The sequence below is a fragment of the Rattus rattus genome, chromosome 16 (assembly GCF_011064425.1).
Source record: "Rattus rattus isolate New Zealand chromosome 16, Rrattus_CSIRO_v1, whole genome shotgun sequence".
Lineage (NCBI taxonomy): Eukaryota > Metazoa > Chordata > Mammalia > Rodentia > Muridae > Rattus > Rattus rattus.
This window is the reverse complement of record NC_046169.1, coordinates 3,281,659-3,299,498: the sequence shown is the minus strand read 5'-3', so window position 1 is coordinate 3,299,498 and position 17,840 is coordinate 3,281,659. Positions and strand designations below refer to the sequence as shown.

At 46.3% G+C, this 17,840-nt stretch overlaps 2 pseudogenes; both read right to left on the bottom strand.

The window, feature by feature from the left end:
* The window catches only part of LOC116885851, a 12,176-nt pseudogene extending 6,880 nt beyond the window's left edge, over positions 1–5,296 (bottom strand).
* A 10,243-nt stretch (positions 5,297–15,539) lies between these two features.
* On the bottom strand, positions 15,540–17,305 carry LOC116885340 (annotated as a pseudogene).
* Between the last annotated feature and the right edge of the window lie 535 nt (positions 17,306–17,840).

The following is a 17,840-nucleotide window of genomic DNA, read 5'->3' as shown; positions in this document are numbered from 1 at the left end:
TGCTGCCCACGGGCTCTCCGCGGTGGCAGCAACCGGGAAGATCTGCCCTGCCTCTTCCGGGAGCCTCCGTGCACCAGGGTTCCAGATGGCCTCCGGTGTTTTCCTCTGGAATCAGCAATGTGTGTAGAGAGCAGTCTCTTCTGGTTTCGCAGGCGTGTCTGCCTCTCTGAAGGTTTAGCTCTCCCTCCCACGGGATTTGAGTGCAGAGAACTGTTTATCCGGTCTGTTTCCTTCAGGTTCCGGGCGGTGTCTCAGGCAGGGCTCCTGCCGCCCCTGGGCCCTCCCACAGGAAACCCAGAGGCCTTGTACAGTTCCTCTGGGTCAGGGATGGGGCAGGGTGGGCAGTGTTGGTGGTCTCTTCCATTCTGCAGCCTCAGGAGTGCCCACCTGACCAGGCGGGTAAGGTATCTCTCCCATGGGTTCTGGGAGCAGAGAGCTGCTGCGGGCCGGGATCCGCAGGTGTGGGACTTCCGGTAAACACAGGACGTGCCTGGTCCTAGAGGGATTCTGCCTCTGTTGTCCCGATTCCACCAGGCAAGTCACTTGCAGCAGATAAGTTAGTCTTACCTGTGGTCCCGAGGCTCAAGTTCGCTCGTGGGGTTCTGCCCACGGGCTCTCCGAGGTGGCAGCCGCCTATAACTTTTGACACATAAATTTTTTCCACTGTTTTACTAGTGCATTGATATTGCTAACATTGTGTTTTTGCACCCATTTTTCTCACAGGCAATTTGAAAACAGACTTTCAAGTATGGTGGCTCTTAAAGTCTTTGTAATCCCTCTTCTACAGTGTTCCCTGAGCTATAGAGATTTTCGCTATAATGTACACGTACTCACAGGTTCTGGGTTTTACACAAAGCACTTTGTGTCCAGTTTTTCTTTTCTGTAATGGTCTCCATTTTCTGTACAAGGAGGCTTCTTTCAGGAGGGATGATGGCCCCACGTATTGGTAGATATAATACTAATATTTAGAATCCTGTAAGAAGTGTGGCTAATTCAGTAAATTAATGTGATAAATTTTAAGGTTTATGACATCACTAGTTCCATAAATCTGACTAGATTTCTTGCACCAGCCATGATTTCATTCATTTTTAGAAAAATTCTTCCAATTGTTAAAGTATTTCATGTGACTTTTTCCAATATATAGATGCTTTAGGTAGCACTTGGATTTCTGTCAAAGTTGGTGACAGACAAGCTTGTAGCAAGCCTACTTTTCAGGATATAGACACAGCAAGCGTTTCCCATACAGAACCTCACATTCTTGGCAAGTTCTCTTCGCTCCCAGTGGGAAAAGCTTGTAGGAAGTTTACTTTCAAGGTAAACATACAGCTAGTGTTTCCCAAAGGGAATTGCTGTTACTTGGTGAATAAGCTTAGTTCTAAGTGGGACTAGATCGTATTAAGCATACTTTTCAAGATATAGACAAAACATGTGTTTCCCGGACAGAATTGCACTTTCTTGGTGAATTCTCATTGTTTCTACTGGACACGCTTTTAACAAGCATACTTTTCAAGATATAGACACAGCAAGCATGTCCCATATAGAATCGCACATTCTTGGCAAATTCTCTTCATTCCAAGTGGGACGCACATGTACCAAGCTTATGTTTCAAGATAAACACACAAGTGTTTCCCGAAGGGAATTGCAGTTACTTAGTGAATAAGGTTAGTTCTAATTTGGACTAGCTTGTAATAAGCATACTTTTCAAGATTTAGACACAACATGCGTTTCCCAGAGAGAATTGCACTTTCTTGCTGAATTCTCATTGTTTCGCGTGGGAAAAGCTTGTAACAAGCTTACTTTTCAAGATATAGACACAGCAAAGCGTTTCGCCTACAGAATCACACATTCTTTGTGAATTCTCTTCGTTCCAAGCGGGACAAGTTTGTAGCAAGCCTACTTTTCAAGACATAGACACAGAAAGCGTTTCCCGTATACAGAACCACACATTGTTGGCGAATTCTCTTCCTTCCAAATGGAAAAAATTGAGAAAGTTTACTTTCAAGATAAACGCACACCTAGTGTTTTCCAAAGTGAATTGCTGTTACTTGGCGAATAAGCTTAGTTTTAAGTGGGACTAGACGGTAAAAAGCATACTTTTCTACATAGACAAAACATGCGTTTCCCAGACTGATTCACACATTCTTGGTGAATTGTGTTCATACCAAGTGGGAAAAGCTTGTAGGAAGTTTACTTTGAAGATAAACACACAGCTAGTGTTTCGCAAAGTGAATTGCTGTTACTTGGCGAATAAGTTAGTTTTAATTGGGAATAGACGGTAAAAAGCATACTTTTCTACATAGACAAAACATGCTTTTCCCAGACTGAATCGCACATTCTTGGTGAATTCTGTTCGTTCCAAGCGGGAAAAGCTTGTAGGAAGTTTAATTTGAAGATAAACACACAGCTAGTGTTTCACAAAGTGAATTGCAGTTACTTGGTGAATAAGCTTAGTTTTAAGTGGGAATAGAGCGGAAAAATTCATAGGCAAATGGAGGGAACTGGAAAATATCATCCTGTGTATGAGGTAACCCAATCACAGAGCTCCTGAGCTCCTGAGCTGAGAACAGAACCCAGGCCCTTGTGGTTGCTAGGCAAGCGCTCTACTGCTGAGCTAAATCCCCAACCCCTCTCCTTCTTCTCCTTCTTCTCCTTCTTAAACTCTTCCTCCTCCTCCTCCTCCTCCTCCTCCTCCTCCTCCTCCTCCTCCTTTTCTTTCTCCTCCTTCCTCTCATCCCTCTCCTACTCCTCCTTCAATCAAGATTATAATGTATACAGTTATGTGGTGCCAGTGATTTAGGTTAAGGCTGAATCTTGCTATGAATCCTTGCTGGCTTTGAATCTGTGGTCCTTCTGCCTCAGTCCCTGAAGGTCTGACATTACAGGTGTGTACCACTACCCTGTGGTGTTAGGAATTCTTTCCATAGTCATAACTTGAAATCTGTCCTTGAGAAATCGCTCTAACTAAAGTCCCATAAAACCATATCAAAGTTTAGATACCTAAACATAGAAAATCCTTTGCCTCATAGGTACGAAAACTATGACTCTCAAGACTTTCAAGACTTTAAGGTCTGAGTCGTCAACTTAGAAATATTCACATATACAGGAAAGTGTTTGAATCTGACCCCGGTGCAAAGAAAACATAGCTACCTAGGATGTCTAAATTCCCTAGGTGTTCCTGGAAAGTCCAAAGCTTATATAATTAGTGAATCACTCCTCTGCTATGTACACAGGGATTAAGTGTTACATGAACTTGTTTCTAATTAGCTTCCAGGATGAGAGAATTCTTGATATCTAAGAAATCACACGCGGGCTTGGTACTCAGAGAGCTATGCCAGTCAATATTCAGGGATGGGCTTAGATATTAATGCCCATCTATGAAAACAAGATGAGTTTTGCTTCTCAGTTCTGAAGTTATGTGTAGTGAAGAAGGACGGAAAAGAACCTAGAGAGGAGAATGAGAAACCTTTGGGAAGCTAGAAATTAATTCTGTGAACATCGTGTCATTTCCGTTTCTCTTCTGACATATTTTTAAAGGAATATAAAACTATTGACACAGCGAGAATACGGCAGATACATAGGTGAATGCCAGCAACAAACCTGTGAACTGAGAACAGGACCCCGGTTGAAGGAATCAGAGAAAGGACTGAAAGAGCTTGAAGGGACTTGAGACCCCATAAGAACAACACCACCAACCAACCAGAGCTTCCAGGGACTAAACCACAGCAGGACTTAATGGCCAACATCAGCTCTAACCATGATTCTACTTCCACATCAAACAGATTCCATGAATCATAACCTTTTAGTACAGATTTTAACTTCCTACAAAGGAATGGTTCAACCAGAGGAACCTTTACACAGACCGGCTGACCCGGACCTGCCTCTGTAGATCAGCTGGCCTCTTAAATCACAGCTCCACCTGCCTCTAGAGTTCTGGCATTAAAGGTGCGCACCACCACACTCGGCCAAGCCTTGTTGTTAAATCATGCTACTACTTTGTTTAATTCTGTTTTCTGAAGGTGGAGTTGGTATGAAAATAGACTACCGTATCTACTTGATAATACATCAATTCTGATGGTCTTGCTTTTAAACTATCCAATACATTAAAGACTCTGCTTAATCTGAAAGGTTATGGTTTCAGGAAAATGTTCACGGTGATGGCCTCTCATCAACCTGTGTTTTCACGTTCAGCTCTTTTGAGTATTAAAAACAAGCTAAAACAGACAGGTTATGTAAGTGTTTTATGCATATACTGCATACAAACACACACACACATACACACACACATACACATACACACACACACACACACACACACACACACACACACACACACACAGAAACCCAGAATGGTCCTTCTGTGTCCAAGTTAAAAATAAGTTCTGACTTGAGTCATGACTGTAAAATCTCCCCAGCGTTTAAGAAAAGCTGTTCTTCAAGTTGAGGAAATCCAACATGGTGTCAAGTACTCTACTGTTACAGGAAGCAACTACAGAGAGCTCTCACTTGCTCAAAGGAGTCAGTGCCTTTTGACGCAGAACGAAAACCAAAAATCTCCTAACTACTGCCAATACTTTCAAAACTAGCATATCAGACTTGATTTTCATCAGGATGCTATTTGTTCCACACTAGTAATTCAAAACCCAAGATCCAGATTATGTGTATGTGTATATAATATTTTTGTATATATATGTATATATATATGCAAACAATTATTGTACTTCATTTCGGGACAAGAATGCCAAGTCAGCCACTCCTCATAGAAGGCGATGACAATCTGAGGCCACTTCATATTCGCCTCCTTTGCTTGTCAGCAGCATCTCTCTTCTTCGATTTGCTCTCATCGGATTCACTATCAGATAAAGATTTCCTTTTTGGACCATCGTTTTCTTTACCAGCTTTTCGAGAATGAAGAAGTGCTTCAATTAATTCTGGACAATCTAAATTTTCTCCTGTATCGGCATCTGTAAACCCCTTCCACTTCACGAAATAGTTCACTACACGACGGTTCAGTACTTTTTCTACCACAAATTCTTCAGGCTCTGCCTCTTCAACTCTTTTACTCTTTCCATTCTGTTTTTTTCCCATTTTTTGCAATGTAGTTTTGTTGGAGGCCATTTTTAAAATTTAATCGGAGACTTGAAGCGCGCTCAGATGCTCTGGGCCGCGGATTCTGCAGAGTCTCCCGCCTGTGTGCTTCAGCTCAGCCACATCCTAGAGGAGGGGTTCCTCTGACATTTTTAAAGTCTATTTTTAGGGTTGGGGATTTAACTCAGTCGTAGAGCACATGCCTAGCAAGCACAAGGCCCTGGGTTCGATCCTTCGCTCTGGGGAAGGGAAAAAAAAAAAGACAAAATAAAAGTTGTAAAGTCGGGCTGGAGAGATGGCTTAGTGGTTAAGAGCACTGACTGCTCTTCCAGAGGTTCTGAGTTCAAATCCCAGCAACCACATGGTGGCTCACAACCATCTGTAATGAGATCTGATGCCCTCTTCTGGTGTGTCTGAAGACAGCTACAGTGTACTTATATATAAGAAATAAATCTTTAAAAAAAAAGTTGTAAAGTCTATTTTGTTTGTTTGTTTGGTTTGGGATGGGTTTTTTAAGGTTGCTTTGTTGGTTTGGTTTTTATTTGTTTGTTTGGCACAGGGTCTCACTGTGTATCCCTGGCTGTCCTGGAACTCACTGTTTAGTTCAGGGTGGCTCCTGAGCTCCTGAGCTCCTGGGCTCCTGGGCTCCTGGGCTCCTGGGCTCCTGGGCTCCTGGGCTCCTGGGCTCCTGGGCTCCTGGGCTCCTGGGCTCCTGAGCTCCTGAGCTCCTGAGCCTGCCTCCATGTAGCCCATACATATACAGCTACCAAACTAGATAAGATGGATGAAGCAAAGAAGTGCAAGCTGACAGGAACCAGATGCAGATCTCTCCTGAGAGACACAGCCAGAATACAGCAAATACATAGGCGAATGCCAGCAGCAAACCACTGAACTGAGAACGGGACTCCCGTTGAAGGAATTAGAGAAAGGACTGGAAGAGCTTGAAGGGGCTGGAGACCCCATATGAACAACAATGCCAACCAACGAGATCTTACAGGAACTAAGCCACTATCCAAAGACTATACATGGATTGACCTTGGGCTCCAACTGCATAGGTAGCAATTAATAGCCTAGTAAGAGCACCACTGGAAGGGGAAGCCCTTGGTCCTCCCAAGACTGAACCCCCAGTGAACGTGATTGTTGCGGGGAGGGCGGTAATGGGGGGTGGATAGGAAGGGGAACACCCATATAGAAGGGGAGGCGGGGTTATGGGGATTTTTACCTGGAAACCGGGAAAAGTAATAACAATTGAAATGTAAGTAAGAAATACCCAATTTAATATAGATGGAGAAAAAAATTAAAATAAAGAGTTGGAACCAGCTGTGAGATGTCTGTGGGCTCCCCCTAGTGGTAGGATCGCTGAGATTATGGTGAGGTTGAGGTTTTCTTGTGGATGCTGGACCTGTTATTTTACAGTCATATTTCCTGCATTTGCTTCTGTTGGATCCTTCTGTTACTAAAATAGTGGGGAAAAACGTTTTTCACTTGTTTTCGCCTGCCTCTGCTGCTTCCCAAGGACTCTGCAAAGTGCTCCTTCTTCTAAGTTAGATTTCTCCCACCACCAGCTCTTGTTTCTCGTGTCCCTGACTGCTGAAGGTAAGTCCATGGCACCCTGTCTTTTGCTCTAGGTATTTTACATGAGTCACTCTACACTGGAAACCGTGTTTGGTGGGTCTGCCCTAACTGCAAAGAGCTGTGAGAACAGGAACTCTGTCCACACCCGTGGGCGCGGAGCATCAAAGGTGTTGCCTCATTTTCTTCTAGGATTAGCCATGACTTGGAGCTTAGATCTCTCATTTGTCCTTCCCTCTCCCATAGAGACATGCAGGCCACCTCTTCCCTTCTTGGGGTCTTGCTTTTCTGTTGCACCCCAATCCATGAATGTGTGGTTCTTCTTTAATAACTATAGACCACCATTTGGGCTGACAGGACCACATCTCTAACTATGGCTCGAAAGAGATTTGCTTGTATATAAAATTTCCTCACTATAATTCAAGTCCCATTCCCCTTCGTTTCCTTTAGTTTTGTGTTTTGTGGGAAGGAAAGAAAGCTAGGCTTTGTTTAATTTTGTTTTGTTTTCTTGGTATGCTGGACATTGAATTCAGATTCCTGCACATGCCAGCTAAGCACTCAAGTACTGAACTACATCCTTTTTCTTTTTCTCTGGAGACAGTCTCACTAAGTTGCCCAGGCTGGTCTTGAACTCACTCTGTAGTATAAGCTGGCCTTGACCTTGCAGTCTCCCTGTTTCAGTTTGCTGAATAGCTGGGATTTCAAAACTGTATCACCAGGCCTGCCTTAGAGTTTTCTTCTTGAAAAGGACTTGTGACTGTCTAAGGCTGGGGAAGGGCGAGGTGGACTTAGATGAAACTCTTTGGTGGTAATTCTCAGAAAGGATCTGATCTGCCGAAGGCACTTAAAGTAAAATTTGCTAATTTTAAAAACTGACTTTTATCTTAATATCAGAGATACACTGAGATCGAACACATGCTGGAAGATTTATCTATTTTTTATTTTATGTGTATGACTGTTTTGCCTGCATGGTACTCACTGCATGCTATGATTAGTGCCTGCAGAGACCAGAAGAGGGTTCCAGATCCCCAGAACTGAAGTTGTGAGCCACTAAGTGGGTACTGAGAATTGAACCTAGGTCATCTGTAATAGCAAGTGCCCTTAACCACGGAGCCGTGCCTTCTGCCCCTTGACAACATTTTTATCTCAAAGTGGAGAGGAAGTTTGATGCAGACAACCATAAGATTGTACAACTGATTAAATGTGAGTATGAACCACACCTCTGCTTCTTATTAACTCGAGCAAATCATAAAACTCAATCTGGCAGGAGGGTTGGAGGGAGGCCCAGCTCTTCTGAGGAAAAAAAGCAAGTAGACTGAAATATTCCTGAGGTAACAAAATATGAAACCTTCATATGTCACAATTTAGGGACATGCTCAGGCAGCATTGACACCTGTATCAGGAATGAAAATTGAACCCACGTAATCAAAGAGAGCACTATTAAGTTATAAGCTGGAGACATCTGGAGTCTGTTGGGGTGCAGGCTCATCTGGATTCAGAAGTACAGATGACACTCTCAGACCTCTTTATAGCCATCATCCTCTTATCCCACAAGCTTAGAAATCAGAGGCAAACAAACCAGTGCCGGTGGTTCATCAGAGAGGGCCGAGGTCGGAAGTCTCTATGGGGATGGTGAAAAGCCATTTTCTACTGCAGCGATGAGTAGTTGCTTAACAGGAGTAGAGCGTATGCAATCTGAGGAAAACCAAGAGAAGCACACACAGTGATTCAGGACAATGTATTTCTATTGTCTGTTGTTTTCAAGGGAATGCTCCAAATGTTCTTTCTTCTTATGCCTAAGACCCCAGGAATCGATTCTCTGATGCTTTATTAAAAAATACACACACACACACACACAACACACTTTTCCCCTTACTGTCTTAGTCCATTTTGTTTACATACATGTAGTACTAGGAATCATATGCAAGGTTTCTCACATGTATTATGTCCATGTTCTAATACTGAACTACACCGCCAAATCCCTTAGTTTTCTTTATTTTTTTTTCAGGTTTTTTTTTCTCCACTTGGGATAAGATTTATTTACTTTTTATTGTTTGGCTTACAGTTTGAGAGCCTACAGTTCATCATGAACAATGAAGGCGTGACAAACTGAAGGGGCCGGGTCTGTTGTGGTGCTAACATAGGGCTGCGTGTTCACATACTGGTGGCCAAGTAGGAGGCAGAGCAGTTGGGAGCAAGAAGCCAAGCTGGGCTATAATCCTCAAGGCCAACTCTCCACCCTGGGAACTCAGTCCTTCAGCTTTACCTTCTACAGGTCTATAATCTTGATCAGTGCCACCAGCTGGGGAGCAAGGTTTCAAACACATGGACAACTGGGAGATGTTTCACATACAAACTATTCCATTCTGTTCCTGATCCCCATAGACTCACTGCCTCTTCATAACGCACAATGCATTGAGTAGAACTTAAAGGTCTTTGTAGTGTTATGGTATTCAAAAGTTCAAAGTCCAAAGTTTCTTCTGAGACTCAAGGCCAACACTTAGCTGCGAGTGAGCAATTGTAAACAAAACGAAACAAAACAAAACAAAACAAAACAAACAACTCGCTAAAAATAAAATGCAAAAAGTAAAAACCAAAAGACAACTGCGTGGACTGACACCCCCTTTCTAAAAGAAAGGAACGGAAACTTAGAGAGGAAAGACCTGATCAAAGCAAGACTGAAACCCTAGGGGGAAACAAACCTGTCAAACCCAGCAGTCCCATGCCCAGCATCTTCAGATTTTGGTTCTGTCCCCTAGACTTAAATGGAGTTGAGTGTTGATGGCCCTCCAGCTCTGACACCTGAAGCTCGTGTAGTTCTCCTTTTGGGCCAGCTTTACTACATGCCTGTACTTCTTCATGCGCAGTGGCTTCTCAAGCTCTCCCTCACAGTGCCTGACTTTCTAGAGCCTCAGTGAAAACCGCGTGAGGCCATAATGAGAGTGTTCCACATGCCTACAAGGCTAGTACCGTGTGAGCAGCAATGCTGGTTGCAGCCGCTAGCTCAGGATGGACCCTAGCTCCATTTCACTCCTGCTTACAAGAACACCTCTGAGTTTCTGCCTAGACATCAGAAAACTCATCCCTCAGTATTTCTGCTTGAGCAGGATGCTGTGAAAGCTCTGTTGGTCCAGGCACTGCTTGTTTATTGACTACACACTGTTACCCTACACTCTAAACTTTAAGTGTTTTGCTGTTAGGTTCTTTTTTTTTTTTTCTTTTTTTGCCTGTCTTCTTTATTTACATTTCAAATGTTCTCCCCTCTCCCTGTTTCCCCTCCAGAAACCCCCTTTTCCACACCCTACTTCTATGAGGGTGCTCCCTCAACCTCACTCACTCCTACCTCCCCACTCTGGCATTCGCCCACACTGGGGCATTGAAAAACTTCACAGGAACAAGGGCCTCTTCTCCCATTGGTGCCCAATAAGGCCATCCTCTGCTACATGTGCAGCTGGAGCCGTGGGTCTGTCCACGTGTACTCTTTGGGTGGTGGTTTAATCCGAGGGAGCTCTGGTGGGTCTGGTTGGTTGACGCTGTTCTGGGAATAAAGGTAGTAGTGTATGAGCCCTCGTTGTTTGTTTTAAGAAGCCTGGACAGGTGTTGGCTTGTGGGAATTTCTAGGTGCTGTGATTTTGACCAATCAATGTTGTAATTGATGTGCAGGTGCTTTGGGTTCAATAGGTCCTGTGAAGAGCTGGAGGGGCCTAATCCCACTTGCTGCCTCACAGTGTGTGACTGGATTGACAATAGGGTATCATTGATTTTCTCTAATTTTGTTCATTGTATTTTGAGATAATGCCACATCCTTGTATTTATTTGGCATTTTTATTTTCTGGTTCTTCTGGGACATTTTCTGCAGGTTCAGGAGTTATTTGGAGAAATAGTTCAGGAGGGAAGAAAACACTTTGTGTTTAACAGAGTATAGAGTAATAGTTGGGTAGGAGCATTGGTGTCATGTTTGAATCTTGGCCACGCTGAGGCAACTTAATTCACCTGATTTTCTTTTATAAATGTATTGCCAGGATTTTTTGTTAGTACATGTTATGTTGTAAGTGCCTGCATTATTCGGTTCTTAGAAGAAAATAATGGCCATCGTTCCTAATCTTTAGAGGACTTAAAACAGAGGAAATGGTGGAGGATCGGGGGGGAGAGTGAACAGCTAGGCTAGAAAACAGAGAAACTGAAAACAGACTCATTAAAAAGCTTTGGCCTCCTGACTCCTTTTCTCCTTGTTGAAGTTTGATGAGCAGTTGTTTCTGTAAAGCCTAAAGTGTGGACTTCTTTTTAAAGGTTCTAGTATTTTCAGATTCTTCTAACAATATCCAAAAATATTCACTGTGAGTTCTTTCTATCTAAAGAGATTTAAAGGCACGAATCAAGTTTCCTCAAAGGGATTTTATGGTACAGATGTGTTTCTGAGTGGCCTTTTGTTGGGGGTTTTATTTTCCTGGCCCAGGAAGAACACACAGTTATTGGAAAGTGGGTCTATGTACAGTTGTCTGCAACCTGAGGAGCGGGCTATGGTCCAGCACAAAAGTGTAAACTGATCTAAAACCTTCAGAGAGTTTTCTTTTGCAACTCGGTCATGGTTCTTGAAGCGTGAACTTTGTGGATGACAGTGTGTCACAGTGTCAAAGGTTGTGCGTGGCTGTTTAAGAGCTCAGAAAGGCCTGAAATGGAACCAGCCACTGGGAACTGGGGGTAACAGCATAACCCAGGAGGAGCATGAACTGTGGTATTTAATCAGCTGCCAAATGTAGTCAATGCTGACATCTAAATGCCAGAATGTTTATGAAAAAGACATTCAGCGGGAGATTGTCCAACTGGAAGCTTTTAAGTCTTAGAGGAGAAAAATACTTTTAGTTTTTACTTAAAAAATGTATGTGTGTTCATGTGTACAAGTTCATGTGTGGGAAAGCCTAGAACTTAAGAAAGAATGTTTTGTGAGCTGTGTGAAGCATGGAAACACGTAATTATTATTATTTGTGTTCAGAGGAAACACTGGTGTCCCGGGGGTTTATCTGGCAGCTGTGGGCTTGCTCTGGGCAGCTGGTGACATGGGGGTAACTGAGACCTTCTAGTACCAGCTCACGGTAGGAAATCCACAGCTTCTGGTAGTGGATGGACTTGAGCTGCCCCACAGCTCTGTTGCGTAGTTTGAAGAGAGAAGCTGTTTGAACTTTATTTTCTGAATAGAGAGCACCCTTCCCAATAAATTTTAACTTCCCCTTTAAGTGTATAGGATTTGGTTTGCTGAGTCAGGGAATTTTGACTAAAAATTTTGTTAAAGGCTCAGAAAATTTCTCTTCTTTTTAGTATTGTTTTCATTAGTGTGTGTGTGTGTGTGTGTGTGTGTGTGTGCGCGCACGCGCGCACGTGCACGCAGGTGCACTTGTGTGCAGGAGAGAGGAGAACCTTGAGTGTCACCTTAGGGATGCCATCCACATGATCTCTTGCTGGTTTAGAATTTACTTGCCACGTAGTCTAGACTGGTGGCCAGAAAGTCCTAGGGAACTCACTACCTCTCTTGGTTTTGTCTTTTTGTTTTTGTTTTTGTTTTTTGTTTTTTTCAACATGAGTTCTGGGAATCCACCTTCAGTCCTAATGCTAGCAAAGCAAGTTCTTTACTGGTTGACCCACTTTCTCAGTCCTATAGTTATGTATTTATGTATTTATTTACTTTTGAAGCAGGGTCTCACTGTGTAGCCCTAGCTTTCATGGAACCTGCAGTGTAGACTGCGCTATCCTTAGACCCACAGAGATCCACCCGCTTTTGTTTCCTGAGTGCTGGGATTAAAGGTGCACACCACCGGGCCTATCCACTTTTTTCATCATAATTCCAGATTATTTTCAAACTATGTCTGCACATATAAGTTTTAGCCTTTTATCATTTGCTTAAGTCTGTTTTCATAACTCACAGAGCCAACAGTGAGCCAGCAAACAGCAGATGTGTGAGCCTCCTTTCTCTGAGGTGACATGTGGGCCAGCCAGATGCTGCAGGGTTCATTAACTTGGACAGGGATGGCATGTCACTACAGTGAGTGGCTACACACACTTTGCAGTAACATTTCTTTCATGATCCTATGGATGAAAATGTTTGGAGAGATATAGAAGTTCTATGATTGGATCCAAATCATCTGTCTGTAAAGCCTCAAAACTGTTCTGTACACTCTCCCTCCAGATTAGAGACTTAGAGGCCTCCTATGCGCAGGGCTACTTTGTTGGGAGGGTTATAAGGACGACAGTTTATGTTATGGAACTGGTCACATAGTTTAACTGAACGTGACTTAACCTTGTACATGCTATCTGTGTATAATTTCACAGTTTTTCTAGATTTTCCAGTTCTGTTGAGTATAAGCTTTTCTAGAGAGACATGATTTTTTTAATTTCCTCACTTTCTGTTGGTATTTTTCCCTTTTCATTACTGATTTTGTTACTTTGGATACAATCGCTGTGCCCTGGAATTAGTTTGTGTAAATGTTTCTCTATCTTATTGAGTTTTCCAAAGAACCGGTTCTTGGTTTTGTTGATCGTTTGTATCTTTCTCTGTGTTTCTATTTCTTTTTTATCTTTAATACAGTGTAATATTTTCTTTTAAAATACAGTCTCTTTTGAGGTAGACAGACCACAACTGCAGAGGATCATCAGACAGGAGATAAATATGTCCATGTACAACATACAGCAAAATGAGGTAGAAATGCGCTACAACTGAGAGGAGATCCCAACCCAGTGTTAGCGGAGGGACTGGAGCGCCATTGTGCACTCCCTGTGATCTATCCCTGGACTCTTTGCTATGCCCCCCAACATTACTAGGGCTCAACCTGCCCTGCCACCCCGCCCCATGCTCATGGGTTAGGTGCTGCCACTGGGGACTAGCTTCTTGTGCAAAGCTTCCAAACCTGGAAACAGAAAGAGCCCAGGAAAGCAAGTGCGGGGACCCTAAGTATTGGTCCATTATCTCTTAGCCAGCCCCTTGTGGTGCTGCTGCCTGAAAGGACAGCTGGGATCCCAACCCCACTTACCTGCCCTGGTAACCCCACTGCAACCCCAAGATCTTAGAGAAATCCCCTACTCTATGCCCCATGTAGAGTCATCTGCAGCATCACTCGGGGCTACTTGCTTTGAGGCATCAAGTCCTGTACTTGGTTGGCTGGCTCCAGAGAGCGGCTTGGATAGAACAAACATGAAGGGGACACAGCAACTCCCCTGTTCACCCTCCTCTGCTCATATCTGTCCTCAGCCCTCCACCCCTGCCATGTCTCTCATGGCATCCTCAGCATTCAGAAAGTGAAGGGACCTAGGAGCTGTAGGGGCAAGCAGGGAGGCTAAGGTGGGACAAAGATGCAGGGGAGGGTGTCCCTTCTTGCACCAAAGATTGTGAAATGGCCTGAGGGGCCAAGGATCTGAAGCCTTGTGAAGAGAAGTAGCAGGAGGGATGTGGTTTGCAGAGAAGGGCTCTGGACCAGCCTCATAGGAAAACACCTAGTTCCCTCCAAGCCCTACAGGTCTAGCTAGACCCAGCACTCCATGGGGACAAGTAGACATCCCCACACAGAGAAACAGAACCCTTTCCAGGGCACGGCTCTGCCTTGTCACAGGTGGCCTGGGTCCTAGTAACCAAAATTTTGCCCAGCCATACTTGTGGCCAGACCACATTCATGGCTGAGGAAATCCTCTTAGCTTTTTATTGAGAATCTCTGACAGAAACTACTTTCAGTCGCATAGCCTAAGAACCTTCTGCCTGGGTCACCTCTAAGGCAGGAAATGGACAAGAGTATCCCAGCTCTCTGGAAGTTTTGCAGACCACTGGGAGCTGAGGACTGGGGACCAAGGAGGAGAACTGCAAGAAAGCAGCAAGCCCCTTCCTCTGGGGCCTCTGACCCATCCTCACCTCTTGCTTGCAAGCTAGTCCTGGAGAGGAAGCCCTTAGATACATTGTTTCTATCCGTGGAACAGCATTTGGGGCTCATGTCTGGTCTTCCTCATTAGCCCCAAATCTCTCTGGTCTGGGAGAATCTGCTCCCCAGGGACGGGGCTTGGGGGAATAGGAGAGCAGCCAAACTGAACACTCTTTCTGAGGTCAGTTTCTTCCTGAGTTGTCAAAATAAAACAAAAAACAGCAAATCCTACACATCTTATAAAAAAATAAGAGGCCTAAATTATTAAGCAACCTACATTTCTGGGACTTCCCCTCAAAAAATAATGAACAAACCAAAAAGCAAAACAAAAGCCTTCTTTGAGAGTTTTTTATCCTTGTCCCACACCTAAAACCCCAAGATTTCAGGTGGGTAGGGTACAGAGGCTTGGGGCTCCCTGCTCCACCCTTCTCAGCCTCCAGGCCAGAAGAACGTCTGCCAAGGCTCTCTGCGGTGTTAATCAGAACAATGAGGGACGGTGGGTTAAAGCACAGGGTCAGGGAGACACAGGGCAAGACAGAGACAGAAGCACAGAGGGTGATAGATGGGAACAGGAAGGAGGAGCTGAAAAGGAAGGGGACAGCATGGGGAGGGGTAAGTGACAAAACCCTGAGAAGAAAACAAGGCCAGTACTGAGAAAGTAGAATGGAGGAGAGTGTGGCCCAGAGGACAAGAGACAGAGGTTAAGGAGAGAGCAAGAGCTTCTTAGGCCCTGGTGCCAACTCATGTCGGGTGTGTCTGGTCTGCAGAGCAGAGGTGGCGAACTTCCTGTCCATAATAAATAGAAAAAACCTGAGTATACCGGCGCATCAATCTGCAGGCATTTTCCTTCCCATTAAAAAAAAAAATCCACCAGGAAAGCCCTTCCTCTCCCACCCCACATTCATCACTCCTTTGGCCAAAGACATCTTCACCTCAGTCCCCCCATCCCCCAGGCAGAGTTGACTTCCTCTGCCACCCTCAGCATCAGGACCCATACAGTTTGTCCCACTCAAATAATGAATACAGCTCCTTGGGAGGAGCCCGAGGGCCCACCTTGGCTAGAACAGCCTCCATGTCTTTGTAGGTGAGGTGCCTCTGCACTCTGGAGAGGCCTGCCTCCACTGCTGCCTGCTGGCACAACTGGCCCAGCTAGCCCCTGAGAAGCCCTGGGTGCCCTGCACCCAGCGGCCAGCTCCAGCTCCCTCAGAGCACAGCCCTGCTGAGCCAGTGCTCTCTGCAGGATCTGCCCACACACCATGCCGTCCAGCAGCAGCACATAGAAGCACATCGCGAACTGTGATCGGGTGGCCTCTTCCTGGGCCGCCGGCTGCGAGGTGGTACCCACCACCAGCATCCCATCACGCGCGTGCGCTGCAACCTTAGTCCTGTACTGGCAGCAGCAGGTCCAACCCGGTGATGAGCAGCACTGCGGGCGGGCGCCCAGCCACAAAGGCCGTCTGCAGGAGGCGCACACCCTTGACAGGGCAGGAGGCAGCCAGTCTGTTTCCCCCTAGGCGCAGCAGCATGGCACCAAGCTGGGTTGCAAGGCAGTGTCCCAGCAGCGCCTTGCAGCAGCCGCGGGGCCTGAAGAACAGCACGGCCGTGGCAGGCGCTCTGGCCCGCCACGTCTGCCCAATGCACCAGGGGTCCACAGTCCACCATCCTGAGGTTCACCAGCTGCAGCGCCCCTGGGTCCACTCCCTTGGCCGGCTTCCCTGACGGCTCCACCAAGGCTCCGTGCAAGGCCGGAACCCGCTCTGCAAACTTGTCAAAGGGCTCTAGCTGCGGGTCGTAGACAGGGGAGCCCTGGACCTTGAGAGCACCGTTTCCGCATTACTTGCCGGTTCCATCCTCTGTCGCTCGGGGTGGCTTCGCGTTGCCTCAACGCTCAACATCTTCTGAGGTGGGCTAGTACGCGTACCGCGCGTACTTGCAGTAGCCGGCCTCCGCGCCCTCATCCACCGCCTTGTGCTTCAGCAACAGGCCCTTGGCTGGAAGCCTTAGGGTGCGGGCCGGGATAGCACGGGCGCAGACCAGGGTGGCACGGGCACAGGCAGGGGCGTCGGCGCCTTGCCCAGGAGGTAAGTAGGGCGCAAGCGGCGAAGCGGGTGGTGGGAGTGCCTCATAGACAGGCTAGGCAGCATCGCTGGCCGCCAGGTTGTTGTAGAGTGGCGCCCAGGGCCAGTAGATGGTCTGCGCCACTGGCGGTTAAGAGTGCAGAGCCCTGTGCTTGTCTGCACACATTAGCAGGACGCCAGGTACCTGCCCAAGTGGCCTGCCACATACTCGGTGGCCTGCAATGGGCCCCCGCACGCGTTGCCCATGTAAAGAAGCTCAGCTAATTTTCCTGCAACAGCCGGGGAGCCCCCGAGGCCCTTGGAGCCACCTGCACAGCCAGCTTGGCTCCTGGGAGGCTGTCTTGGCGTGAGGCTAGAGGATATGGTGGCTAAGCCTGGGCCATGTCTCTGGGTCCCCTTTGTCACCGTCGAGGAAGGCTGCATGACTGGAACTGCTCAGGCCCAGGCGCTCTTAGGGGCAGTCCAGGATCCCAGAATACTTCTCTGTGTATAGCTTGAGGTTGGAGGCTGTGAGGGCAAAATGTCTTCCTGTGCCAAAGCGTAGTGGCAGTGTTGGCGACATCCTGGAGGCACCTCCAACTTGTGGGCCAGCGACAGGGTGGTGGAGGAGACATCCAGGTGCTACTATGGCCACTGGTTGAGGGACTGGGCGTGTTCCGATGTCCAGTACATCTTCAGAAGTCATCTGGTAAGAGAACAAAATGCTCTTTTAAGTGGCCGTCACAATTACAGACTCCAGGTGATCAGCCAGGGACCTCAGAGGGGCTCACCAGAGCTGACCTGTGTGTACTGCTTGTCTGCTGGAGATGGAATAAAGGAATGGCCGAATGTGTTTCCTGCTGCTCTGCTGACTGGGGTGGGCCACTGCTTTCTAACAGTCTGTCTTTTTGTGGGTCTGCACAAAGGTTCTTCAACCTTTAGAGCTTGGTGCTCAGCATCCGGGGCCGGGATGAGGTGAGTGTGCGCAGCCTGGGAGGGTGGGGTGTCCAGCCCAGGGACTAGGCAGGAGCACTGACCTGTGGCTACTGAGCCAGGGCTGTGGGTCAGCAGTGTTCACCATCCTGGAGCCCCTGCTGCAGCTGCTGCAGCTGCTGAGACCACCGTGGCCTGCAGAGGGGCTGTCTTTCTATTTCAATGAATTCAGCATTGTGTTGGACTATTTCCTCCCTTTTACTCTTCTTGGGTGTGTTTGCTACTTTTTGTCCAA